At 47.5% G+C, this 26,717-nt stretch overlaps 1 long non-coding RNA gene across 2 annotated transcripts in view; it reads right to left on the bottom strand.

The window, feature by feature from the left end:
* Positions 1-10,637: 10,637 nt before the first annotated feature.
* Positions 10,638-26,717, bottom strand: part of LOC117001872 — a 55,195-nt gene continuing 39,115 nt past the window's right edge. For both annotated transcript variants that reach the window (XR_004419173.1, XR_004419174.1), the window contains exon 3: positions 10,638-10,993. This is a non-coding gene — a long non-coding RNA (uncharacterized LOC117001872). The remainder of the gene's footprint in view (positions 10,994-26,717) is intronic.

Genomic DNA, 26,717 nt, shown 5'->3' with positions numbered 1-26,717 from the left:
CAGAATCTCTCAGCTGCACAATTGGCTTCCTGACCAGGAGGGGTGGTGGCACCCCCTTAAATGGAGGTTGAGTCCCAGAGGCAGAGTGCCAAGCAGGAAGAAGGATGGAGAGGGGAAGGAAGAGACACAGGAATGAAGAGCAGGCTCACTGACTCCTCCTTGCTCTCATGGTACCAAATTTCTCAAGGCTTCTGCCACCTGTCGTGTATTCTAGTGGACATAAATTCCTTTACCACCCTCAAGAGCAGAAGCTCAATGCAACTCAAAGTTGCTTCAAGAGCCAAGCATGGCCCAATTCAGCCCAAGTTCCCCACTGAGCTCCAGAAGCCCTGGGAGAAGACCTAGCCCAAGGCAGAGGAGCTGGAACTTCAGCAGGGTTTCAAACTCCAGCTTTACCATGCCATAACCCTCCTTGGGTCTGGGTGAGGTGTTTTATCTCCCACAGAGCTCCACAGCAGAAGGAGGGATGACCCACTCTTCTGCATTTTGCTGCTCACAGGAACTCAGCTGCAGATCTGCTGCAGCCCAGGACCTGTGCAGACACATGAGGACTGCCCAGCACTGAGGGTCTGTGCTGCTGATGGGTGCTCAGGGGTTGAACTCCACAAACCACCAATGGAAACATGAAAAGAAAGCAGCACAAAGTTATGGGACCGTGGGAAAAAAGAACAGACATGCCTGGTGCAGCCTTCCTTTTCAAGCACACTTCTTTTTTTTTTAACCTATGACCTAATTTTTTCTAAAATATCCCTTTACTTTGGGATAAAGCAATTTGTGGAGATTGAGATGCTCTCTAAAGCCAATATCCACTCCACCTGTGGGACACCAAAGGATTTTTATCTACTTAAAAGTAGAGTAGTAAGATGTTTCAAACTAAAAAAAAAAAAAATAAACTGTCAAAAAAAGTGATTTTTTCCTTTCCTTAAATAATCACCTAAATCACAAGCAAAGTGAAATTAAATTAGGAAAGGGGAAACTCCAGCCAGACATTGGGAAGTATTTAACAACCTCATGCATCTTCCTGTTGGGAAAAGCTTCCCATGAGGAGGTCAGCGGCAGGGGAGTGAAGTCACCACTGGCTTCCGAGCTCAGGGCTGCGCTGCCTAATCCGGCACTGGCAGCGTCCTGAGCGACGGAGCAGGGATGGGGGATGAGGGATATGGGGGTGAGGGATGAGGGATGAGGGATGGAGGGTGAGGGATGCAGGACATGGGGGCTGAAGGATGGGGTATGAGGGATATGGGGGGTGAAGGATGGGGGGTTAGGGATGGGGGATATGGAGGATGAGGGATGGGAGGTAAGGGATGAAGGATGAGGGATATGGGGGATGAGGGATGGGGGGTGAGGGATGCAGGATATGGGGGATGAGGGATGGGGGGTGAGGGATGGGGGATATGGGGGGTGAAGGATGGGGGGTGAGGGATGCAGGATATGGGGGATGAGGGATGGGGGGTGAGGGATGGGGGATATGGGGGGTGAAGGATGGGGGGTGAGGGATGCAGGATATGGGGGATGAGGGATGGGGGGTGAGGGATGGGGGATATGGGGGGTGAAGGATGGGGGGTGAGGGATGCAGGATATGGAGGATGAGGGATGGGAGGGTCCTTCCCAGCTCCCCCCCCGCAGGACACAGTCCAGCTGACTTCATCGGAAGCGAATCCCCCCTTTCCCTGCTCCCCCCTCCGGCCCCCCATTCATGTTGGGAAGGAGCCTGGCAAACCCTGGGGGGATTACAGTGCAGGGGAAGCAGGAGGTTAAAACGCTCTGAGGCCCCTTTCAGTCTAAAAGACAAAGTAATCGCGAAGCTAAAACAGATGCTTTGCTGAAAATAAAGAGTGGTTTACACAATTCTCAAAGAGAAGCCAAAAAATGGAAATACTGTACAGTCCCAGGAAACTGAGAGCATCCTGTTCTTATAAATAGCTACAATACTTGTGTCTACAATAACATTATTGCAGCATTTTGAAAAGATACTAAAAAATTATGTGTTATTTGAAGGATAAATTTGAGATGGTACAAAAAGGAGACCGTGTTGTTGAATATGATGTAATGAAAGCCTTGAGTTTAAAAATATATATATTTACAATTTATTTCCATGAGTGACACAAGGAGGATTGACAAGACCAGCCACCCAGGCACAGGGACAAGCAACTACCCATTTAAATGAGGTCTCCATAAAAAGAGCAAGAGATGCCAAGATAAAGCCATGGAGAGATTAAGTCAGCAAATGCCCCTTACAAAATGTAATTACTGTTGACTCCTGTCGCATTTGGTAGGCTGACCTGTTTCCCTGGAGAATCGGAGGAGTGATATTCTGAGAGAATATTTCTGTAGGTTCACTAACATTTGTCCAGGGCATTTTATGGTGCTTTGATGCAGCTCAGCTGTGTAGGTGAAGGGATGCTATACTCAGGCTCTGGGCTGAGTAATTCCTCCACCCTTCTACCGGACCTGCCACCTCTGAGTTGCAGCAGTTGCCAGCAGTGTCTTGGCACAAGTTTGTCTCTGCTGCTGAATGGACTGAAAATGTAACGTTTCTTCCCTCTCAAATAATGCAAATGGATCAACTGAAACAGGAGATCACAACTTGCAGGATTTACAGAATCACCAAGTGGTTTGGGTAGGAAAAGAGCCTCAAAGATCATTTAGTTCCAGGCCCCCTGCCACAGGCAGGGACACCTTCCACTAGACCCGGTTACTCAAAGCCCCATCCAGTCTAGCCTTGAACCCTTCCAGCCATGAGCACCAAGAACTTCTCTGGGCAGCCTGTTGTCAGTGCCTCACCACCTCACAGTAAAAAGTTGCTTCCTTATGCCCAACCTAAACCTGCCTCTTTCAGTCTGAAGCCATTCCCTATTGTCCTATCACTCCATGCCCTTGTAAAAAGTCCCTTTCCAGCCTTCTTGTAGCCCCCTTAAGGTACTGGCAAGGGCTCTAAGGTCTTCCTAGAACCTTCTCTTCTCTATGCTGAACAACCCAAATTCTGTTTTACCTCACAGCAGAGGTGCTCCACTGGGACACCAGAGCAGATAAAAGCAGCTCTCCTGGAAGCGAGCCCATCTCTGGAGTTGGGGCTCTATTTATTTGTCTATTTGATCAACACCTCTGGCTGCTGTTTCAGAATTGCTAGAAGACTCTGATTTGTCTTCCCTCCATCTCTGGAGCTCCAGGTGAGGAGCAAGTCTGCCAAGTGAAGGAATAACAAAACCAGCAAGTTTTGTCTCTACATTGTGTCGCTTTCCTGAAAGTTTGAAACACCTGTGCAACTGTCCTGGGACCTGCCAGAGAAACTGTGCTGTAGTTGCTCTATTGCAGTTATTCACACCAGACTCTGCCTCACAGATCTGACTTTCACCGGCTACTCAGGCGGAATTCAAGGGTCTTGCACTTGGGCTCTCCAAGTCATCTCTCAGCCCACGACCAGCACAGCTCTTCACAGACTTCCACTCTCTGTCCACACAGATTTGTCATCCCTGGGTTGAAGCCAGACTAGTACAGAAGTGACAACCCCTTTGTTTAGTTCTTATGTGGTCAGAACACCCACAGCTCAATTATAGCCAAATACAACTACCTGCAAAAAAGAGATGCTGACTTTTCATAGACAGAATAGTGGCAAACAATGGAGAAGAGGGGAAAAAACAGAAAAGAAAAAAAAAGGAAGGAGGAATGAAAAAAAAAAAAAGACCAGAAAAAGGAAAAAAACAGCGGGGGGTGTGGAGGAGGGAAGGAGACATAGAAAAAGGCATGGAAAGAACAAAAGGACTGTGTGGAATGACTCTGGTAGGGCTCAGGCACTAATCCAGCACTTGTTCACCTGGCATACTGCCCATGGAGAACAGGCACTGCATTAGGTACCAGGTCTCCTGCACACTGCTGGCCCCAGGCTTTAATCTTCCTCCAGCACAGACGGCCCCATGATCACGTTTCGAGCCTTATAAATTATTTACATCAGATATGAGGAAGCAGAGACATTAGAGATGGAAAAGATGCACCAGCCCATCCCCTGGGGAAGAGAGCTGGATCCTTCCCCATGTCACACGAGCAAAGCAGTGATGCTCTGTCTCTCCTTAAGAAGGTGTTTTGCTGCTCCATGCCCTCATCAGGCTGAATTTCTTCATGAAGCCTTTGCATAAATTGCATTTATTTTGACCTCTAATCCCTTCCTTCTGACACTACCACTTGCCTGCATCCTCTGCAGCCCTCTGTAGTTGTACAGCATCACTAAGACACTTCCTTCTTGAAAGTTTGCCAAAGACATGAAATACCCTGCAAAGCCCAGTTAAAGATACCTCAAAGAATAACCCAGCAATTGAGTACTTAAAAAAATAAAATCCAGATTAATTTTGAAAAAGGAGGACTTTCAACTAGAACTTTGCTCTTCCTGCCTTCACTCCCAGAGTGGGAGGGCAGTTGCTAGCTAGAGATGTGGTCAGCAGGAAAATATTTCCTGAGCTATGGACTGACTGCTTTGTAAAGTTACTCCTGCAGCACCAAACTAAACAAAAGACTCCAAAGCAGCTTCATCCTTCCTCCCACAATGCTCAGCCAGTTGGAGTTTGTGTGATGGGGCAGCACCCATCCTCCTGAATGCTTGGCAAAGTCCAAAACACAAAAGCACAAAAGCAAGCACAAAATAACTCAGTCCCCATCCCCAGCACCACATTTTAAGAGCTAACTCCCTCCTGACAACTAAGATAGAGTACATAAAGGATCATGTCATGCTTTGAACTCCACGGTAATTCACCTCCTTACCAGGATTTACACATTCTTTCTGTTGGCTCCAAGGGTTGCCAATGCTTCCTTCACTTACAGAGCTTCATGCAGATGAAAGACTCCTGCTGAGAGTAGTCAAGATTTACTGCAGTTTTGGTTCAGATCAGGAAAGCACTTACACATGCTCTTAAACACTACCGAAGTCAAGGGCACCTGGCTGCACGCTCCCATACTCAAAAGCAATCAAGAGGAACCCCTTTTTTTCACTGGAATTAAAAGGCATGTAGAATCTTAATTAGAGCTAGATGGAAATTACCTAAATGAGCTGCTTGTTACTGTAACAAATCAGATGGGAAGATAATCAAGTACAAGACATGAGGACAGAAACTGGATGGGGAAAAGCTGGCACTGAGGGTTTGCTTGAGCAAGCACAAGGTGCAGGACACAGGGCTTGCCCACAGCACCTCTGAAAACAGGCTCTGTTTTCAAGACACCTAAGTCAGAAAGGAGGGGTTCCCAGGTACTTTTACTGAAGACTCCTCTTCTAAAAGATGCATTCTGGCTTTCTCAAAATGGTAGGGAACAAGCCAGTCTGCCTTTCCCCCATGTGTGATGCATTTCTGCTGGCTTGTCCTGCCCTGCTTGCACAAGCCCATGATGGTACTGGGAAACCCTGAGCATGGAGCAGTTTTGGAGACTCTTCTATATTCCACAACTCATACCTGGTTGGCAGCATCTATGATGAACAGATTTATGGATATGAATATTTGGGAATATCTGGAAGTGTAGCCTGTTCAGTCCCCATTCCCCTGCCTCCAGAGCTGCATGTGGGACATCTGGCAGTCACCACCAACTGCAGCCCCAACAAGAGAGCTGTAGCTGCTGCACGGGCTTCTGCCACTCCATACCCACGGCTGCAGCAGAGCAGGACCAACACTGGGCACTAGCAGTGCTCCAGCCATGTGTTAGAACCACTTCCACCCTCTCATTATGTGTGTCAGTCTAACCCAGATAATGGTTTCTAGAAAGAGCGCTGCGGGTTCCAGGTTGACTGTGCCCTAGCAGCTTCTAGAAAAAAAATTACCTCAGCTGACAAATAAAATGACAGGTTTTGTTTTTTTTTTATTTTCCAACTGCAAACTCAGGCTGGGTAGAAAGCAGAAAGCAAAGGCCAGAAACCAAAGATGTGAGTTCTTGTCACCACAAGCATTGCCACCCAGCACGGAATCTGGACAAGCTTGCAGTGTGCACGGACTGGGTGTGCTGGGTGTGGGGGTACATGCCATGGTGCCGTGGCTGCATGTCCTGGGTGTGCAGCATGCTCAGTGTGAGTGTGTAGGGTGCATGCTGTGCACATACAGGGTGCACCCCATGGGTGGGTGGGTGTGCAAGGTGCACACTGTGGGTACATTGCCAGAGTCCAGCTCACCAAGGTTATCTGCAACAATGCAGAAATCACAGCCAGACACAATGCTGAGACAATGGTCAGACAGTGCATGCACTCTGCAGGAAACCCCTCTGCTCCTTCTTTTAACAAATCAAACATGATCTTGCAGTTGTACTAAAAGCAGGCACTCAGCTGAACAGGCCAGGTTTACAGCTGGGAGTTACCAGCTGGTCACCTCAGATGGACACTAGCCCTTCACACAGCATGTCCCCATAACCTCCCCAGTCCCACCTATTCCCACAGGACAGGAGAGCACTGCATCCAAGGCAAACAGGCAACAAACAGCCACTTCAGCAGGAGCCAGGTAATGGGCAAAGCATGACTGTGGTGTGATGGCATGCAGACACTGCTGGGGAGCGAAGCCCAAGGACTGCTGATCATCCACTGCCCTGCAGACCTCCACCCCAGCATGACCTCAGGGCAGTGGTTGCTCAACTGCTGGAGCAGGGCCAGGGGATGAGGGCAGGCCTGGGGTTGCTCCATTGAGGTCAGGGTGACTCAGCATGATTCAGGGGGAAAATGGTGAAGAGAAAAGGTCTGAAGGAAGGAGGATGCAGCTCACATGTGACAGCACCTGCAGGTGCCTGGGACCCCCATGCTGCAAGCAGGAGGAAGGACATAGAAAAACCTGGAAATCAGGCTGTGGATGCTGTTTCTGGAGGAGGAAGATGGCTGCACATCCCCAGAGGTGCCATCCATGAGAAGGGTGCTCTCTGACCCCTGTCACCTGCCTGGGAGATTGGGAACCTTGCGGATGCTGCACCCATCAGCCCCAGCATTTCTTGATGGCTGCTGCAGATGGCAGAGGAGCCTCCCCAGGGAGTCACTGAGAGCACAGCCTTGGCCCACTGCCACACCACAGAGGGCTGTTATCTCTGGGCATCTCATGGGGCACTGCAGAAAGCAGTGCTGGTGGTTTGGCTCTGAAAGTGGTCTTCCCTGGGCAGCTTCACTCAAAGATGTGTCCAATGCTTCCAAGAGCATGCCAGGACTGAGCCAGGCAGGGTGCAGTAGTGGGACAATGTCCCACCATTCTGCCACAATGTCCTCACCATACTGGGCACAGTACCACTCTTACACTGACCTAAAGAATGGCTTCTGCTGGACACCAGGGACTTGACCTCCTGCTGTGCACTGCATGGCTGCCACAGGCCAGCTTGAGGATATTTGTAATTAAAGTGGAAGTGAAGTTCCTTGCCATGGTCACAGATAAACTGAAAAACTCATTTGAGACCACTTAACAGAAGAAACTGATGATGCACATTAACTCTCTCCACCACAGCTGATGTTTTACCAGATTTATTATGATCTGAGAAGATGACCCAGCCCTTCAGACACTACAAGAGTACTCTCCTGTGGAAGACACCCTCCTGTGAGGAAAAAACATGCTAATTCACAGATGTCTTTCCTAGGAACCTCTTATGGGAAGTTTGACCATGCTTGGGTGGCTGGGTGTGTAGCTAGTCTTGCTTCATGCCCAGGAGGACTCCTAGGAACAAACTTGCCTTTGTGGACAGTGCTCAGTTAGGGGAGTTCACCAAGGCCACTGGAGAGTCCCCCCCACTCTCCACCAACAGCTTTGCCCAGATGCATTGCAGCAACTGAACATCCCTTGCTGTCAGTTCTGCTCTAAGAGGCAAAGACAAGGCAAAAAGAAGGTGCTTGGTCTTGGTGGGAGAAGCTTCTCTGTCTCTCTCCTACCTGATAAAAACCCAGACAACCCCTTGACTCATCAGTGGCTACCAGGTAACATCCAAAGCCAGAAATGGAAAGAGAGAAAAGAAAATAGCCTGTCCTTAAAGAGGTGGGAGGGTGAAGAGATGCGAGCTCTAAGTCTGGAGAAAAGCTGCTGCTGTCAGTAGGAGGGGATGGCTTTTTGCACCACAGGACTAGAAGCAAAACCTTTGTCTCTTTGGGAGCAAAGAGTCCCTGCATGTGAAGCCTGTGCATACAAGTAGTTTTAAGTGAAAATATATTTGCACAGCTCTATGATGCCCTGTTTTAGTCACATGAACAGTCCCACTTCCCCTCCTCAATCCCACATCCTCCCAGGCACATGGACAATCCTCAGAGCTTCCATCTGCAACAAAACCTTGACACAAGCACCTTTGACCTACAGACACAAATCCATTTATTGCTGGGCTGAGAGGCTGGACAAAAAGGAGCAGTGTCTCAGAGCTGGGTGCCAGGGCCACTCTCTGATTCAGCAAAGCCCTTGATAAGAAATGTCATCCTCCATTCAGTAATTTTAGCCCATGAGATAAGAATCTCTATCAGCCTCAAACATATGGCTGGCTGCAGTGCATGCAGCAAAATGAGACGGGTAATTTATTTGCTTGTGCTAAGAGCACTCCCAGACCCAGAAAAGCTGATGCAATGAAATAATAAGTGCCAAATTACACTCTGTTCTTCTTTGGAGACCTGGAAGAGGCTCCTGTGAGATACAAGGGGTTGTATCTCTCTCCTTTAAGCATCAAGCCACCAAGATGACAACAGTCCTACACGACTGATTGAAGACTGAGCTGCAAGGGATTTCCTAAGGTCTGTTCTTCTCATTAAATCCCACTTGGGGAAAAAATGGAGGGGTTAAATGACAGAATTGCACAGGACTGAGGGTGAACTCCAATCTCCTGGTCATTAGAGCAGGACCATCACCCCACCAGGTGCTGCGATGTCCCCTGGCCAAACCCAACTTAGCACCTCTAATTTAGGTGAGCTTGGCTAATCCATATAAACACAATACTGGGCCAGAAACTGCATGGCTTGAGTTGCTCACAGTAATGAGCTCCATAATCTAAGCATGGCAGGAACATCTGATTCATGGGGACAAATGAACATAAAAGACACTCCCAAGAAACACTTAGCACATTTAACCACTGGATTCTGCAAGGATCTGCTGAGGAAAGCTCATTCCTAGAGCACTCTTTCTTATACTCTTTCCTCTCTTAGCTATCACCAAGGGAGATATCAAACTAGATGGTCTCACTCTGCTCTGTACAGCCACTTCCACTCCCTTTCATCTTCAACAGTGTGGCTGCTGTTCAATGTGTATCACACATTTTCTCACCTCGTCTTTAAATGGGGAAATTTCAAACGCAAGACTAAAATCTAAACATCCACTCTGAAACAGAAACTTAGGCTTAACGAACAAATACTTAAATTTGTGTCTTCCAAGGAACTGGGGCAGACCCAGACCTTGAGTATTTTCTCTCTCTGATTCAAATCTGCTTTAGAAAGGTAGCAGCTACACACTTAGTCATAGTCCCTGCAGAGATGTGAAACCATTGTTGCTTCCTAGACAGTGGTATCTTCCCATCACCATATCACTGGCATTCTCATTGGAAAAATCAGCAGTTAAACCAATAACTAAATGAGTCACAGAGGTTAAAAATCTCTAATACAAAGTGATGGTCCTTCCAGCTCATTGCTGAGACAAAAGAGTGAGGGACAGCCAGGAAATATCTGATCTGAATAAAAGGGGGGGATTTTCACCTCAGTGGAGTTCAGTTTATCATTTTTCATCGTTGCCAAATTTATTAGGGAATACTGCCATTACAGTATAGGTATGTATACAGTATGCACACACTGGCATGGCCTTCATGGCAATATCACACACACCACACATACTCAGAGCAAGAGTCTGATGAACCCATTCCACCCTCACCACCACACAGCATTCAGAGTGCACAGAGTGCAGCAAGTGCAGCAAAGATGTGTGCCCCCTGTGCCCATGGAGTTATATCTCTAGAACAGACCAAGTCTGGCACATCTCTGCCACCCTGGCTAGCCTTGTCCTCCAAAGAATGCTTCCAGCACTCCAGAGCCCAGGGTCCAACATGGGAAGAGGCATGCATGCTCATGAGGAAAGACATGTGCAGCAGGAAAGAAGCTAAAAACTAAATCAAGCTTTCTTTGCCACAACCAATGTTTTTCAGTTCCCAAAGGAGTAAATTGAAAACAGGCAATTTTGCCCTTTTTTCTGTCTTTCTCCTCTTGTGGCTTTGGACAAAGCAATGGGATAAGCCTATACATTTCAGTTCTCTCTGTATCTTATCAGTTTGAAAAAGACATCACTGTCCTGCTCTGGAGTGCAGTGCAGTGCAAACAGTGTGAGGGACTTGTCATCCTCACTGCCAGCAACAGAGCAGCAAGTTCCTCAGGCCTAAAGGCACAAGCATCCTCCAGAAACAACAACTGTGCGTTTGTGTGTGTGTGTGAGCAAAGATGCTTGAAAAAATTAAGTCTTGGATAAGGCAGTTGAGATTTGCTGCTGATTTTTACACAAAGCCTGCTCAAGGCATGGGTGATGCAGGACACAGGAAGTGGCATGGGGAACAGAGCAGAGACTGGGGGCAGTAGGAGAAACTACTCAATGCATGGGCTCATTACTCATCTCACTTCTTGTCTGATGGATATTTCAGTGAGGTGCGAAGGAAAGAAAATGTTTTGCCTTTTTTTGGTTTTTTTGTACCTTCTTTCAAAGCTTCAGTCTCACTCTGGGGATCAGGAAGCTGGCTTGTAGCATCACCTCTTCTCCTTCTTCCTGTATCTTCCCCCAGGCACGCTCTTCCCAGGCAAAATCTGTCTAAACCAAGATCTATATGCCAGGCTTTTCTTCTTTCTCCCAAGAGTAGCACAGCATTGATTTTCATTACTTGGGCAAAGCAGCCAACTCCTTTCTCCTTGTGTGACACTGGAAATATAAATCTAAGCTCCTCTGTCTCCAAAGTCTAGGGGGAGGGCTGCCTGGCAAGTTCAAAAAGTCTTCTGAAATACTGTAATCCAAGCCAAACTGCAGTTCACCAAGCTTCATCATCCAAACAGTGGATACACCTATAAAGAAAACACAGTTTTAATATCTGGAGCAGGACAGATTGACAAACCTTCAGGTTTTATACATGATTTCTATTAGTATCAAGAGAGTGATGTCTGCTTCACCCTTCAAAGGACACCCTGACCTTGCAGTACTGACAAAAGAGCATCTTGTTGCCTCAAGATTCAGCCAGAAGATGACAAAAGAGATGTTAAAGAAAGCTGAAAAATCCAGTTCTATCATCCTTGTGGGATTTAATGACCTTGATTTTTTTTTGCTACCATTCTGAATAAGTGGAAAGAAATATAAAATTCTTGAAATTTTGAAGGTTGATGTATTGAAACTCATTTTGACTTGAAGCACTTTGTTTCAACAGTTGGGAAATTTCCCTTTGGAGTCACAAAGTTTTACATTTTGTATTATAACTTTCATTAGAAACAAAGACTCCTTTCAAATACAAACCAAAACACAGACAGAGTCAGAAAGTTTACATGTACTGTCAGTAGCCAACCCTCTCCAATTTTTTACTACACTTTTCCCAAAAAGGAGGATTTACTGAAGTCTCCTGAGGGTGCATTCTGCTGCAACAGGGCACAGGATTAGTGACAAAGTCAGCTCAAATGCAGACAAAGGAAACATTGAGCTACTTTAATCAAATTAGGTGGATTTTAATACACAATACAATTTCGTTAGCTTTACATGTAAATTCTACCCTAAGACAATATAAGTGTTCAACTACAGACTCTCACAGACTAGCAAAATGACTACACTGTGTGTTGATTAATACTAATGCAGAGATTGTTCTCTCTGCTGGGTATAACCTACTGCTCCACTGAGGAGGCAGGAGTAACTCCAGAAATCATATCTAGATTAAATTCTAAGTTTTATCAAAAATAACCATTTTCTGTGTGCAGAGAGAAATGGAAACACAGCATTTAGGTACTTTATCTAAAGATTTCCATGATGTCCAGGAGCTCTGACACTGGCCAGACACAAGCAGCCCAATGTGAAGGTCCTGAGAAGGAAGCAGCCTTCATCTGTGCTCAGGGGACATTTGAAAGAGATGGAAAATAATCACAATGGAGATGTCTCCAAGGTTTCTTTGGAAGGGAAGAGCAGCAGAAAAGAGGCCAGCAGCCCTATCCCATTAGGGAGGACCTGCAAGGTAACTCCAACCCAACAACTGAGAAGGATTGCAAGGGTGGGCAGGTGACATAGAAACTAACTCAGGTTTAGGAGGCAGCTGGGAATAACTTGTAATTTAGCCTCATGAGAGAAGAGCTTTCTTATATAAGTGGAAGATTGGTCCTACCCAGGATCAATGTTCCCAGTTACAGAGACCAACAGTGAAGTGGGGTCCCTACCTGTGGCAGAGGGTTGGAATAGATGATCTCTACAAGCCCTTCCAGCCCGGGCCTTTCTCTGATATCATTCTAAGAGAAGCAGGAAAGCTGGACTATGCTGCTGAAGAAACCTCTTCCTTGGGTGCAGGATGTGGCACACGAGGTACAAAGCCACTGATGCTCAAACACACCTTTGCTAGGGAAGCCAAGCAGCAGGGTTCATTGCCAGAAGAAACAAGATGACAGCTGGTGTGGTGGAAACAAATGGCTCTGGCACACCCTGGGAGCATGGGAGGTACAGCTAAGAAGATGGGTCCTGGAAATAAGATGGGCCCCAGGCCACGAGGGAGGTAATGTCACCCACAGCTCCAGAAACGTGTCTCTCTGACCACCACTTGCTGCCTTCTGTGTTCATGTGACAAACATGCTCCTCCTCAAGACCTTCAGTGCTGTTTCAGGGTCTTTACTCTCTAAGGAGCACACACACAAACCAAGGTGCTGCAGGCTCCTCTGGGGCTGTACCATGGTTCAGTGTCCACCTCCATCCTGTGAATCACCCAGCTGGGCTGTGTAACCAAGAGCACTCGATGGCCCATCCTTGGCCAGCTCATGGTGCTCAGCTCAGCTGTGCCAATCATTAGAGAGGAAAGGAAAGGAATAGGATGAGATCTACCTTTGGGCCATTCATCTCACAGGCACCTAGCACACCAACATCTCCTATTCACAGAAGGGTTTTGCCACACCCCAACCACATGGTTCCACCTTCTTCCTCCATTTTAACCTGCACAACCTCCAAGTCACCCCATGATCCCTGAGGGAGGTGACACACTAGCCTTCACATGGAGAGATGAGATTCTTTTCTTCTTCAAAGACTTTGTGGCTGCCACCACCTTTCAGACCAGGTGTCCACATCAGTACTTTGCAGTGAGCACCACAGAGTGGTCTGCTCTGCTCTCTGTGACACTGAAAACCAGCCAGAAGTGTGTAAGGAGCTGCAGTGCTCACCAGGTCTGAGTCCATGTCAGAAGGGCTGTGACCCAGGGCCTGGAGTGTGCAGCCCAGAAAGGCACTGCACGGCTCAGGGCACTGGGAATTATGGAACACTATCCTCAGGCTGCTGGCAGTATTCCCTTGGGCAGGGCATAGTGCTGACACAGTGACATTAAAAGCACAGCTCCCAGTAGCATCCTGGCTGCCCAAAGCCCTGGCATGAGGCAGCTGAGCTGTCCCAAAGCTGACCCTTCCTGGAGGAACACTGCATGCTGACAATCCTGGTGCAGGGATTAGCAAGGCGGTGCTAAAGTGCTAAACAGATACAACCAGGGAGAGAAACAGCTTCCCACTAACGAGGGGACAGGCAGGAGTATCTTTTCACACATAAGGAGGGCTTGCCCTGCTCCCAGCTGAAGTCAGTGTTCAGACAGACAAATGTCTTGCCCACATGGCTGAGTTGCAACAGCACAGGTACACAGTGACCTGTAACCAGGCAAACCTGGGGCACAGTACTTACAATTACATGCAAGAGTACTTCCAAACACCCTACACAAATGGTAAAAGCAAGAATAATTTGGGTTACAGTCTGGATTGCCTTCCTTTCCCACGCTTCCTTGGCAGCTGGTTGTCCTTGCCTCTGCTGCTAAACTTCCCCCTCCTCCATTTCTGCATTACTCATAAATTAGCATCACACACAGCAGCAGGCAGTAAAACACACCAGCAGCACTGCTGAAGGCATTTGACTTCAACAGTGGCTTAAGCAGATGTGCTAAGGAAACATCTGGATGTTATTACGAAAAAGCTTTCTAGGTTCCCCATCAGATCAACACCTCTGTTTCCTCTGAATCATTATACACAAGAAACAACATAGACCCAATAATAAAAACACCTCAGCTGGAAATACAGTTAACTCTCTGTGTCTAGCATCTAGCAATTCACCAGCACCGACCCAAACCCCCAATGGGAACAGCCAGTCCACGACCCCCAGGCAAGAAGCTTGGTGTTACAGTCCACAGCCAGCAATGACAGGTTTGACTGGCACAGGGCTTGCAGGTAAATGATCTCCATGGTTAATATTCATGGGAGAAAACAATTCATCAAAATCTGAAGAGGCCAAAAAAGCCTGCAGTTCTTTGGAGGCAGTGGTATGCATCTGTGTTGTCCCACCACGGACTGGAGACACGTCTCAGTGTTATTTCCCTCTTGTGAATGACTTTCCTTCCCCCAGCTCTGTAAAACACACTCCCAGCAGCTCTCAGCTTTGTAAAGATTTTTGATGCATGGCTGGTACAGGGAGAAAGGTTGGACTAAAACTCCTTTCAGAATACAAACCAAGAAAAAAAAATACATCAAAAAGATTAAAGAGACGCTTGGCATATTAAAGAAATGGGTGCATGGAAACTTTTTAAACATACAAGACCTACAGGACTGGCTGAGGTAAGAGGCATAATTAGCCCAACGTGAGCTCGCAAGGCAGGTCCATGGTGCTCGGCTCCGCAGACGAGGGATGTCACGTACCAGCAGAGGCCCTGTTATCTTCAGGCCTTGGGCTGGCACAGCTGATGGGAGTGTGAGGTTTCATACTTGTACCCACACTTCAAGGATACTGCTGGAAAAACTGGAGAGAGTTCAGAGGACAACCACAAGAACAAACCCAGGCTTGCAGCAAGGAGCTCAAGGAAGTCAATCAAAGAGAAAGTTGAAAGGCACCTCGCAGCCTGTAGGTACCTGTCAGAAGGGTGCTCTCACCCTGCCAGACAAAGGCATAACGAGACCAAAGGTTGAAAGTTGAAGCTCAACAGAAAACAAACCAGAAGCAACCATACCATTTTTCAACACTGCAGGTAATTAACATAAAGAAAAGTCCTCCAATTAGCATAGCCAAGGATCCAGCACTGGCAATTTTTAAAATAAGATGGGATGCTTCCACCTTGATTCTCTTGCTCTCCCAAAAATGTATGCTTGGTTCCATTCACAACTGCTGACTGAAGAGTGGAAATTAATTCAAGGAATCTCTGTTACACAGCAGGTCAGACTAAACAATGACCTTAAAGCCTAGAAATCAATGAGATACAAAGAACAGGAGGCTCAATTACTGGTGTACAAAGAACAGGATGCCCCATTATCAGTGGTCAGGCTTGTCCAGCCCCAGACATCCCTGCCTCATCCAAAGGTCCCCTGCATCCCACCACTACCCAGATTTTGAAGAGCAGCAAAAGTGCCAGATCCATAACACAAGCAGCAAAATAAAACGCTCTTAAACCAAGAAACCCACTCTGATGTTTTTTTTCCCAGTTAGAATACCAGGAAAAATCATATCCAGACAAAAGTGAGTTAAAAAAAAAATACAGGGTAGAAACAAAGCATAATGTAAGAAATAAGCGTTTTACAGTGGAAAAAAAACCACTCATTTGGAATAACCTCCCCAGGGAGATGGTGGTGTCTCCACCACTGGAGGTCTTCAAGATAAAACGGGACATGGTTGCTATAATCACCTTGGCTCCCTTTCCCACAAAGGACTGAACCAGACAATCCTTTCCAGTCTGGGCCAGTCTGTGGCTCTACAAAAGGCACACAGAACTTTTCTGACTACAAGCACTTGAGCCAAAGGAATGAAGCTCCCAGCTCTGACCCTCTGAAACCACCCATTGATGTTTATCATAATTATGCTTGCAGGTTCCCTTTGTGCTCCTTGATTCCAGAATCTTCACATCTGCTGGGTTCCTCTAAGCCTCAAAATCATATCCCAGGACACAGTCCCTGACTGCATTCCCTCTAGAAGAGCTGGAAAGCCCTCCCTGCAAACATCAACTCCTGCCTGGTTTGTTTGAAGTTTTCATCATCATGGTACTGGTTCACGGTTGTGCATTTCCAATACCTTCTCTCACTCCTGCTTCTTCTTCCTTCAGGGCTTAAAAATGTGGGGGGCTTGCTTTGACAGCCATAGGATTAAAAGTGTAACTAACCTGTGGCACAAAAATCAAGGAGTTGCTATTGCTTCCTAGGAAACCTGGAGGCTGCAGTCAAAATCCAGCCTCCACCAACCCTAAACTTGCACTTGGTAGCTGGAAAATACAGGGGGAACCAGGGATGGGGATGAACTTTTTGGGGCAGCAAAGCTTAGCAATCACTCCCAAAGACTTTAGGACCTTTGGATCACCCAGTCTGAATCTTGCATAAGGGAGGTCACAAGTTTCACTCCTACCTTTGATTTGAGCAGTACTGCTGGTGTTTGCCTAAGCCCCACCTTCCATGAAGGCATGCTGGCTCCATGCAAAGAACTCAAGATATGGAGATGCTAAGTCACCTTTTTGATGGCTGGCTCAAATACTTAAAAGCCTTTGGTATTTAAAAAAGGCACTTTAACGCTGGTTTATCTGCACTGCATTTGCAGCCAGGGGTGCTTGTGATATAGCTGCTAGCTGCGGGAGGTGCCTTGCCTGATTTCCTCAGCTGCTCACAAAATCCATCTCCAGGAGAAACCCTGGAGCCTCTCTGCTCTCTTCCCCTGCAGACAGCCTGTCTTCTGCCTCCACCCTTTTTTCTGTATTTATAATCACCAAAGGAGAAGAGGAACTTTCAAAGGATTTAGCACAAGTGCCTGGCAGAGAATTTCTTTAGCGGAACAGGAGGAAAGGAAAGGAAGAGCTAACACTTTCATCCCCATTGTTTCCATCCCAAGGTGAATCCACACATTTCTCCAGACCCATTTCCCCCCACCCCCCAAACATCTCCTGGTCTCTTACCAGCTTTTCCATACACTCACACACAGAAGGCTGCCCTTCCCCAGATATCCTCCCCAGATGCCTCACAACCACAGACTCCTGTGACCCTGTGCCACTCTCCCACAGTCTCATTAGTAATTATTACCCAAGTTACTAAACTCGCTCCTCAGTGCTCACCTCTCAAAGGACAATTCTAACCTGGCTGGCTAAGCAGCACCCACCACCAAGCAGGGAAACCTGGGCCAAAGAAGATGCTCACACCAAGTACCTCTGATAGAAACAGGGATGGCATTCCACTACCCAGAGCTGCACCTGCACAGAGAGCTGGCCCTTCCCTACCCCAGCTGCTGTCTGCAGCACCCTCATCCCATTTGCAAGGACATAAGTTTCAAGAGCCTTGTATTGAAGCTTCAGCACTTCCACAGTCTCTGGTATTCAAAATGTTTATTTTAAAATTGAGTTTGTTTATCTCTAAGCACAGATTCATTTTCAATTTATGTCAGCAAAATAAAGACCAAAATGCAAAACAAAAATGAAAAAAGAGCTCTCCTGACTTGGAAGCCTAAAAATAGACCTGTGTATTGCAAAGAGTGAACTGTCAGGTAAAGGCTGTGGATTGAAGGTTCAAATGAATAATGTGTTTGTTTTTCCTGCTTCAATACTTTCCTGCTGTTATCACTGTACAAATAAGTCAGCACATGCTAATTACTTGATGGCAATTTCCTGGGAACTGGTACTTAAGTATCAGGCCAAATTTATTGCCAAGCATCACAGAGAAGTCCTCCCCCTGCACTCCCAAACAAACAAACAAACAAACAAGCCCAGCTGCCAAATCTCCCTGTCCCTTCCTTCATCAATGCACACCCACCACTGCCAGCACGGTCCCACTCCTGACTCCAACCTAAGCTGCAGGATCTGCCCTGAGGAACAAGTGTTTGCCAACTAATCTGGTTAAAGCTACAATGCCAGTAGAACCTGGATTTGACAGGGCCAGAAACTGGACTTACATCCTTCAAGGTATTCAAAGTATGAACAAATTGTGGATCCCAAGCAGTATTTGTGCAATAAAAGGGGTTTAAGCTTGGGAACTGAGAGTACAGGCACCTTTTCTGCAAGGCACACACATCAAGAGAGAAAAGGATGGGAAGTGAAATGTCTGTGAAGTGTTTTTATAAGGCACCCAACAAACCAGTCTCAAGCCCCTTTTAGCCCAAAACCATCCCACAAGGCTAACAGTTTATATTCATGGGTGAAATACATCAAAGAACCACCTAAACAATGCCTGTGGTTTCTGCTGCATTTTTTCTCCCCCACTTGGTATTTATACAGCCATGGATTTGCACTGTAATTCAGTCAAATGCATTAGAGCAAAGAACAAGGGAGGAGAGAGAAGGAAAAAAATGCTATTACCTGTGTTACATCCCAAATGGCATTGAATTTCTGTATAAACCTTCACTGCAACCTCAGCCCAGACACAGGCTGTTTGCTGAACAAGCAATATAAACCCAGCATCCTCCTTTGTGGGATTTTTTAGCTTTCAGGGTCTTTTTTTTTTCTTTTTTTTGGGGGGATGGTTGGATTGCTTTGGATTTATTGCGTTATCATTTCTTTCTGCTTTCACTGTGAGGCAAAGGGTTAAGTGTCCTTTCAGATCCTCCCTGGATGCAACTCCATGCATAACAAGAAAGCTTCCAGCCCAGTGAAAACAACTTGAAAGAAGGGCGGTGACCCAGCCACAGGCTTAAGTTTCAGGTCACAACACCCCTGCTCAAAACCATCCATCTTCCTCTTGACACAAGTTTGCAGCCAGTCACCTTTGATTTGTCTCCAGGATTTACAGGAAAACACCTTCTGGGGACCCAGCTGTTGTTAGCATCCTCTCTTGCAGGTGAGATGAGAGCTGTGAACTAACACGGGGCACTGCAGGTACACACTGATGCAGCATCCCCTTGCATCCAGTAATAGGTGCTAAAAACACATGGAACATTAGGAAAATTAATAAATAACTAAACCAAACTGCAGTTGTGAGCTTGGTTTCATCTACTCTCGACTTCTGCAAGGAAATGGGTGTTTGCAGTCCCTGTCAACCTGGACACATGCACACCACATTGCATGGAAGAATCAAAGCTGTTTGGCTAGCACAGGAGCATCATGCTGCTCTGCTAAAAGCCCTGAATCAAAGGAAAGAGAGGATTTGGTGTTACCACACACTGAGCCAGGGAAATAGTGCATCTCAGGAATGCTGCATGCTGGACAAGGGCTGCAGAGATGTGCCTGTTCTCCCCTTCTCCAAAAAGAGTTCCCTCAGGCCAGTTAGAAACATTCACCTGCTGGACCACAGAACTGGGGATCATAGAATCACAGAAGGGTTTGGGCTGAAAGGGACCTTTAAAAGTCATGTAGTTGAAGGCCCCTGCCATGAGCAGGACATCAGTGGTTCCATCTCCACACTGCAGCAAGGATGCTGGCAAGCAACCCACTGCTGAGACTAGTCAGCAGAAGGTTCAAAACCCAGCTCCACACAAGCCAAACAGAAACATGGCTCCTGGGAGGGGGATTCTTGGCTCATCTGGGGTAAGGACAAAAAATGTAAGTGTGGCAACCAGCCCCAAGCCTGGCACTTGGCCCAGCTCCTCCCAACCTCACATCTACCAGGGGTGGCCTTGCTCTGAACCAATGCTAATAGAGAGTATCAGGATGGGAAGCAAATACAGAAAACTATGAGAATGTGAAAAGAATTAATCAAACACTCTCCCAACCTCTACCATTTTGTGCTGTTAACTCTAAAAGCAAGAGCACAAAGGAACAACCTGTGTGTGCAGGGAACTGGGTGCTGAAACTTCCCCATTTATCATCATCAACCACAGTGCTCTAGGAAGTAGGGCAGGCACAAAGCCCGAGGAGGTTCCCAGTTGAGCTGCAGCTCGCAGGGTTTCGGTGTGATTAGGCTGGTGACTCTCCCCCACACGCTTTCTGGCACTGCGACCAACCCATGAAATTGTTTCCATTCGTTCCTCCCTCTCAGCCATGCCAGTGCATGCCAGTTTGCCATGCGAGACTGCAAACTGGACTGGGGAACCAAATCTACAGAACAACAACACAGGAGAGAGAAAAAATGTCAGTTGGATGGGATCCCTGCTGCGAGTGTGTTCAGCAACGTCCTTGGCTGTCGGCAGCCTGAGAGCGGTTTTGGGTGCAGCAGTGCAGAAGGACGGGCAGATATCACAGTAACACTGCTCAGCTGCTGAAGGAATGAACCACCAAATGTCGCCTTGGGCTTTTAGTTTTTCAGTAACTAGCTGTATTTATGTGTGCTATCGAAAAAACTGGACTGAATTTGGTGAAGTGGTCCCATTTCTCAGCCGACTGGTTTACTGCGTGATCCTGCAGCACCAGAGGAACCAGCCAGAACATCGACTGCAAACCCAAGGCAAGCTGTTTCTGACCAGGTGCTGGAGAGAGAAGCCCATGGCTGAAGCTTGGTTTGCACCAGGGACAATACAGGTATGAGCTGAAACACTCTCAAAGGACATGACAACTTCACTGGGCTCCCTGGCCAACAAGCTATGCAGGAGTAACAAGATGCTGAGCCCTTCAAGTGCAGTTATCTTCTACTGCCTTGTATATGCTCATGTGGGATGGATACGTGTATTTATTTTAGTATTTGCTGAAAGTATTCACATCATGTCCCAAAAAATGCAAATATGTCCTTCGGTGCTCAGAAAGGCATGTCGTGGGAAGATTAAAAAAACCCAAAACTTGTTTTGCCTCCCCAGCCTGCTTTCAGACTGACATATCCCGCTGCTGAAAGGCAAGCACAGGTAGGGTCTGCATTAATTAGCAATAGCTTTTAAAAAGATTCTGAGACACCCATTTAGGGAGGAATTTGTAACTGAGCAATGTGAGTGCTCAGATCTCCCCTCAATGCATGCAACAATCCCTTTGATGCTGGGTCAGCCTCTGTCCTCCACTCCTGCAGCTCTGCAACAAGGTCAGGGGGATGCCCTGCACTCCACTTGCCCCTCTGGGTTAGCCAGACTGGGGATTGGCCTCATCCAATCATTTGGGTTGCAAGAGATCTTTAATGACCATCTAGTCCAAACTCCTCAAGTGAGCAGGGACATCAACTCCATCAGGTTGCTCAGGGCCCAGTCCCACCTGATCTTTAATGCTTCCAGGGATGGCGCATCTACCATCTCTCTGGGCAACCTGTTCCTTCCTGCCCCTCCTCCAGGGAGATGAGTAAGCACACAAGCTGCATCAGTCTGCACCCTGATAAAGCCAAAGTAGAAATGATGATGATGACACAGGGGGAAGATGTGGGGACAGAAGATCATGGTGTTTTACCCAGTAACTCCAGTAATGCTGGGTAGTGCCAAGATGGGAACCATCTCTGGGGAGATTGTGAAGCCCAGATCTCTTCACTTGGTTTGGAGAGGGCACAACTCGCTCCTTGTCTCTGGCACATATCTCTACCCCTCTTTCACTGGCAAAGTACCTAGTTAGGGTTTTTGAGCTACAACAGGGCCACCAGCTCTGGAAAAACCCTGTGGAACAGCAGCACCAGAACTGGGGACTGTGACATTTTCCCTGAAGATGCCTTTCACCACCACAGAGGACATGGGGAAACTCATGCAAGGGATGAGATCCCCACCCCAAAGCAGGGCATGGCTCCGATGGAGCACCTGCCCAGGGTCCAGCAGAACAACCCAGCACACAGAGGAAGGGCTCAAGCACCCAGGCACTGCTGCAGCGCCAGTATTAATGTACAATTAACCATTAATGTACCCTTGCCATGGCACAGCTGCCAGCCACAGCCAGTGCCAGTGAGAACAAGCCCTGGGCAAGAAACACAGCTCTGTGTCCTGGCTTTGCAACCTGGCTCCTGTGTGGAGAAATGGAAGGAGAGGCACAGCTGAGCCTCTCCAAGGAATACGCCCTTCCTAATGAGAGTCGAGCCAGGAGCTATGTGGGAGTGGCGCCCATTCCCAGGCAGGCTTCAACGCCACTGAAAGGCAGCGACGGAGACAGGCAGCCTCCGAGAAAGAGACACCAGTGGGAAATTTTGCTTTGATGCTGGCTCGGCAGCCAGCTCTGGCACCAGGGAGGAGGAGGAAGGACTGCCGGCTCTCGCGATGCTCCCCTGCATGTGCGTACATGCAGAGCTGAGCTCAGCCGCGCATCCTGGCAGAGTGCTGCAACAACCGCAGAGCAAGTGCCCGGCTGTGCCCTGCCTGGCTGGGCAGCACATGGCTGGCTCAGCCTGAGCCCCATGGGGACAGCCACCCACCGGCCAGCGGACAAGGGAGCCATGGGGAAGAGCCGGCACTGCGAGGACGCTGCGAAAGGACCGCGTCGTACAACCGCCCATCGTCCCAAGATGTCGGTAGGAAAAACTCCATTATCTGTAGCTAAATCTGGGCAGAGCGCAGTGCCAGGACCTCTTCTCATCCCAAAGAGGTTATGTTCCAGGAGACACAAATACTGCTTATCAGCCTTGCTGCTGCTGTTAGCGCAGTTATGATGTCAAGCGTAACCCGGCGGCAACAGCAAGGTTCAGGGTCTTGGATTCACCAGTCTTGACCGAGCTCTAGAAAGCCAACAGTAGCAGTGGGATCAGAATAAAGACAAAGGTGACACAACGAAAAGATTTCGCAATTAAATTCCTGACACTTGTATCCCTTCCCCCACCTCCTCTCCTTATCTTTAAATTCCCTTCCACAGATCTAAAAGCACTTAGCAACTACTTAAGTGCTATTAGCACTCCTCATCCCGATGGAGAAACTTCCACTGGATTGAGCAATCCCTAAATTGCCCAACACCCGTTGGGCGAGGAGAAAGCAGGACTGGTTGAGCACAAGTCTATCCATCCCTCCTCGCTGCCTTGCTGCAGGGTATGAGTTACCGGCAGGAGGGCAGGGCAGCTACATGGCACAGCCATTTCCCAGGATAGGGTGTGCCCCACCTTCACAGGTGATGGAAAGCACTGAGCACTGTCCCTGCTAAGAGGGTAGTCGGAAATACGTCGCTTTTTTCTTTTGTTTCGTGTTTGTTTGTTGCTTTCCTCAATAGAAACGTTCTGAGTTTAAAGCTCAAGTGTGCAGATTTTCGAGCAAGGGCAGGTAGCACATGGGGCTCAGTTTCTCCGCTAATAAATAAGATTGATTCCTGCAGGTGCTTACAAGCTGAAGAACACCAAAAAATCACCAAGGACTTTTGTTCTGTTCTTATGTCCCAAACCCTCTGTGTCCAAGGTCTGAGTTATACAACAGGTGACTGGGAGAGGGCATTTCAGAGAACCAGGAGTGTGTGGCCATTGACAATGAGAGTCCCTTTCAAAGCAAACAGGACCTTAGTGTTGTCCAAAGGTTGCAAAGTTGGATCCCTCCAGCAGCAGCAGACACAATGCCAGGGGCTATGGCAGTGATGGTGCTTGTTTGAATCACTTGTACAGGTGACCATGGAGGACACCCCATGGTCAGCAGGTGCACCCTGACTGGAGGATCACCAAGACAAAAGATGATTGTATTTCTATTTGCTGTATATATTCTCCAGTGTGCTGTCAAGCAGCCGCTTCTTCTCAGCCCAGGGCCAAGTGTGTTAGGTGGAGAAACAGACAGAAAAGTCTCTCACCTTGCCACTGACTTATTTACTCTTCTTTAAGTCCTTCACTTGCTCTAGTGGACCCATCTTGTCCATCTCATCCTCTCATCTTCCTAATATTAATTCATTTGGTCTTCTTGTAAACTCTAAAATCACTGTACAAAGAAGAATTAAGGGATTATCATCATAGCAATTGAGGATAATGTGTCCAAAAGTCACATCTTCAGAGAGGTCCAACTTAACCAAGAGGAAACTGGACAGGAACTATCTACTGATGATACCCAAAACTGAGTCTCCAAACTGAGGTTGATACAGAGCATGGAAGGCCACCTCTGCCCTTGCTGTACAACTGTGGACCATGGGCATGAAGCAGTGTAGTGATTTAACCAAAATCCAGCAGTTGGGCACTGCACCTGAGGATCCCAAACACAGGAACAGGGGGGCTAAGAAAACCTCTTTACCACTTAACTTTCCATCACCCAGTCCTGCCAAGAGTGAGGGTTTAATTAATGTTCCAAGTACAACTGCAATTAATAGACTCTGTCCAATGCATGCCAGCTGCTGAAACACAATTAGTTTCATCTCAGCTTCTAGGAACAGGCTGTCTCCTCTTTGGCACTGTGCAGCAGGTGAAACCTTGGGGTGCCCAGCTGATGGCTGGGCCCCAGCTAATGAACTGAATTAGGCTGCTTCCATTCTCATTACAGATCCTTCAGAACAGTGTCCTTTAAACAGAGACCTTGGAGCCACCTGCAATAAAACCTTCTCCATGTCTCTGTGCCTCAAATTCAACTGTACCAGCTTCTATTAGGTCGACAGTGCTATTGTATCCATGGTGCTCACTTCTGCTGACAAATTCTCCAGCTGCCCAGCCTGCTTACTGATCACACACAGCACTTGTCTTCTCATTAGGGATCCAGCAGTACCAGTTCCCTCAGCTTCCCAGGCCCTTTATGAGAAACTCCAGCAGCAGAGCCGAAAGCGGTGACGGCAGCAGCTGCTGCAAGCAGCCAGGTTATGCAGAGCACCACATTCCTCCTCTGGGAACAGGCAGCACAAATAAACCCAAAATCCGATTTTATTGCATCTTTCAAATTCTTAACAAGCCAACAAAAATTACTGCTGCCTTTTTTTGTGTTATTATTTTCCATTTTTAAAGTGACAAGGCTTTTAAAAATCCATAGTTAAATTTTAGATGCTAGGGTACTGTTAGATGCATTTGAGGATGGTTAAGAAGAGGCACTAAAGAAATAATAATAATAACAACAACAACAACATGAATTGCCCAGCAGGATATGTAAGGGTGAGGGAGTGAATGCCACCCTCTTCCCTGCCCAGAGTCAAAAGCAAAAGAGCATCCATGAGTCTCTCTGCCCATATTGCCACTGGGGCAGTCCCACAAAGTTGGGGTGGCCCAGGAGATGCAGAACAGGCGTTTTGGAAATGCAGGACCATTCAAACCTCAGTCAGGGTCATTTGCAGGGCTGAGGGCTTGTCAGGGAGAAAGCAAAGCCTTTTTCTGAATCAGTCAGCTGCCCACAGCAGGGGAGTCTGGGAAGAGGTGTGAGTAGGATGGGATGTGAGATGGGATGCAGGGAAGGATGCAGGGCAGGATGCAGGGCAGGATGCAAAGCAGTGGTGGAGCGCATCCCAGCGGGAAGGACAGCCCTGCTCCAAAGCATTAATCTAAGCTTTCCAGGCTCCAGCCTTCCTTCCCAGCACTGCGCCACACACATCTGTGTGGGGAGGGCCGTGTGGCAGAGAGCCAACTCAACAACTCAAGAGGTGCAATTATCATTAAAGCCAAACAGGCTGGAGCAGGGGAGAGGAGATGCCTCCCTGCCAAATGAATAGGTTTAATGCTGCTCACATTCCTGCATTCCTCTGCTGAAGTGTAATGAATAAACCCTCACAAACTGCTAAAAATGAGGTGGTTTTGGTTAAGCTTTTTGAGTGTGTGTTTTGTAATCTTACACCTTTGCAGACAGAGAGCCCTGCTATGCTGGTAATCTAGGAGCTGAGGTTTTCCAGAGCAGGCTTGTGTAGCCAGGCAGAGACATCAGCACATGCCTGTTTTATGAGAACAGCATCCCCATCACAAGTGGGGAGATGGGATAGAAAACACTGGAGCCAGGCAGATCCCTTCCCAGGTAGAGTGCAGCAGGCACACACACACAGACACTTGTGATGACAGAACAGAATAGGATAGCACAGCACTGGACAGGATAGGATTAGAATGGAATTGAACAGAATAGAATAAAATAGAATAGACCATTTCAGTTAGAAGAGACCTGCAACAGCCACACAGTCCAAATGTCTGACTGCTTCAGGAGTGATCAACAGTTAAGAAATATAATCAAAGGCACTGCCCAAACGCCTCTTAAACACTGGCAGGCTTGGAGCATTGATCACTTCTTCAGGAAGCCTGTTCCAGTGTTTGGCCACCCTGTTGGCAAAGAAATTATTCATAATGTCCAATCTGAGCCTTCCTTGATGCAGCTTTGGACCATTCCCACACATCCTGTTACTGGATCCCAGGGAGAAGAGCTCAGCACTGCCCTCTCCCCCTTCCCCTCCTCAGGAAGCTGCTAGAGAGCAATGAAGTCACCCCTCAACCTCTTCTTCTCCAAACTAGACAAGTGCAAAGCCCTCAAATGCTTCTCACAGGACATGATTTCCAGTAATTACACTAACCATGTTGCCCTCCTTGAGATGCATTCAAGGACCTTCACAACCTTCTTAACTGGTGGGGCCTAGAAATGCACACAGAGCTCCAGGTGAGGCGGCACCAATGCTGGCCAGAGTGGGATAATCACCTCTTCTGCCCATCTGGTTCTGCTGTGTTTGATGCACCCCAGGATGGTGTTAAACACAAAGCTTTTCCCTGTCTGCACTGGTTTATCTGCAGAGGATTCTGTCTGGGTCTGGAAGCAATAATATTATATATTCATGATTCTACTGAAAAAAGCAGCGGCTCCTTAGCCAAAGGTCAAAATCCATATGTCCCTCTGCATGGCCCTGGCTTCTCCAACCTGCCTCTGTCAGCACAATCTCTCATCTCTCCCTTCCTGCCTCTTCAT

The sequence above is a fragment of the Catharus ustulatus genome, chromosome 1 (genome assembly GCF_009819885.2).
Source record: "Catharus ustulatus isolate bCatUst1 chromosome 1, bCatUst1.pri.v2, whole genome shotgun sequence".
Classification (NCBI taxonomy): domain Eukaryota; kingdom Metazoa; phylum Chordata; class Aves; order Passeriformes; family Turdidae; genus Catharus; species Catharus ustulatus.
Note: the sequence above shows the minus strand (reverse complement) of the source record. Positions and strands in the feature narration are given on the sequence as shown.